Consider the following 2361-nt stretch of genomic DNA (forward strand, 5'->3'; position numbering starts at 1 on the left):
TAGGGCCAGAGGGCTTGCTTGTGAGTGGAGGTAGCATTATGGTGAGGGCGGAAGCCGACTGGAGTCTCAAGCCCGTGATCTTCCACCTCAAGTAACTACATGAAGGCCTTCCACTTGACGGAAAGCAACTTGCCATTGGTCAGCCAAGTCAGAGTCCTGTCGGATCAGTTCCAAGATGAACAGTAGAAAAGAATTGAGCCACCAAATCTGCATCAAAATCCTTGTTGAACTGCATGATTCTGAGAATGTTCAGCTGAGAACACATCTGAAGGGCTTCACCAAAGTACTCAGGGTCCTTCTCCATAGCATCCGTGTCGATGGAGCGTACATCAACATAGAGATTCTTCTTAGCCTTGATCACATCAAAATAGATGGAAAACTGAAAGCGGTTCCAGAACGGGCGGTTGACCAAAGTGGGATCTTGGTCTTCCTCATAGGGGTTGTGGCGACGCTTTGCCCAAAACTCCTTGGCAGTCATCTCAGACACAGTCTTTCCCTTTGTCTTGTTGGCGGATCTCTTCGACTGCTGAGGTGGCGGTGGAGCACTTGAGGTTGCGCCTGCTGGCGGCGGTGGAGTACTAGAGGAACCACCAGCTGACTTAGAAGTGTGGTAGCGCTTTGGCGTTGCATGACCGGGATTGACACGGCGGATCTGCTGCTCAAGATGATCATCACCTTGAACCAAAACACACGACCAGAAGAAACACACGAAAGAAAGAGCATAAGCCACCAAACAAAACAACAAGGATCCAAGCTTGGTAGGAAAAGATGGAACTGGGCATCCAGCGGTAGTATCGCGACCCAACAGCGGCAGTACCGTGACACAACAGCGGCAGTGCCGCTTGAGCGGTAGTACCACTCGAGGAGAGCGGTAGTACCATGCCAGATGGGGAACGGCGGTTCCCTACTACCGTGGTCAGATCCGGCACTACCGGAGATGCGAAATTCAAAAATAAACCTACCAAACTTCAATCCACAGTGCCTAGAAGCCATATCCATCCTACTCAAGCCTCGCCTTGGCCAAAAGACGAGAAGAACAATGCCTATTGCCCCTAAAAACTAGATGCAAGATCTAGGCAAAGAGAGAACGGGAACGGGGGCAATACCGGCATCCATGGCAAGAGGACGTGGTGGGGATTGACTCCACCGAAGGAAATGGAGAGGGACGGCACGAAAACGGCGGCCGGTCGGGCCCCTCCTGCGGTGAGAGGTTGCAGGAGCAACGAGGAAGACGAGTGGGGGCGAATGGGTATGGGGGAGAAGCAATTCCCCTGCCCCGACATAACCCCCTGTCACCCGCCCTGCAGCGGTAGTACCGCTGGGGTGGGCGGTAGTACCGCTTGACGCTTGTCAGCGATAGTACCGCTCACGTAGCGGTAGTACCGCTCTGCCGCAAAAAGGGCCGACCAAACTGGGCAGAACACAAGAGAAGAAACCGAGACAAAACGAGAACACACACACACAAAACCGACAAAAAGAAAGAAGACACACACCTCTCCAAGAGAGGATGGTGGCCGAGGCCACCTATGTTTGAGTTCAGAGGTATGGCACCACGAAGATTTTAACCTTGGGCCCATGACCAACACTCATCTTTGAAGCACAAGTACCATAAAAATGGATAATGTGAAAGAGTTTGGTTAGTTTATGCATTATGGGGGGAGGGAAAGTTCATTGAGAGAACAACACTCCCCCTATGTCCATGCCTACACCTAAACTAGACAACACGTTGAGTGAGGTAGGGTGTGCAAGGGTTCAAGTCACATTGCTCGAATCAATGATATTTAGTTCATGCCTTAACTCGTAAAATCTTGCTTCATCCAAAGGCTTTGTGAAGATATCTGCAAGGTTATCATGAGTGTTGACATAGTTAAGCTCGATCTCCCCTCGCCTAATGTGATACCGGATGAAATGATACCTAATCTCAATATGTTTTGTCTTGAAGTGTTGCACTGGGTTGAGAGAAATCTTGATGGCACTTTCATTGTCACACCATAGAGGCACTTTGTCACAAGTGACACCGTAATCCTTTAAAGTTTTCCTCATCCATAAAAGTTGTGCACAACAACTACCAGCGGCCACATATTCCGCTTCCGTGGACGAGAGAGATACACAACTTTGCTTCTTGGAAGACCAACTCACCAAAGAGAAACCAAGAAATTGGCACCCTCCGAAAGTGGACTTCTTATCCACTTTGTCTCCCACCCAATCCGAGTCCGAATAACCTACAAGCTTAAAGTTTGCTCCTCCTCTTGGGTACCAAAGGCCAAAGTTTGGGGTATGAGTCAAATATCGAAATATTCGCTTGACCGCCACAAAGTGACTTTCCTTAGGTGCGGCTTGAAACCGTGCACAAATTCCCAC

Source organism: Triticum urartu, chromosome 6A (genome assembly GCF_056163025.1).
Source record: "Triticum urartu cultivar PI428250 chromosome 6A, HENAU_Tu73, whole genome shotgun sequence".
Lineage (NCBI taxonomy): Eukaryota > Viridiplantae > Streptophyta > Magnoliopsida > Poales > Poaceae > Triticum > Triticum urartu.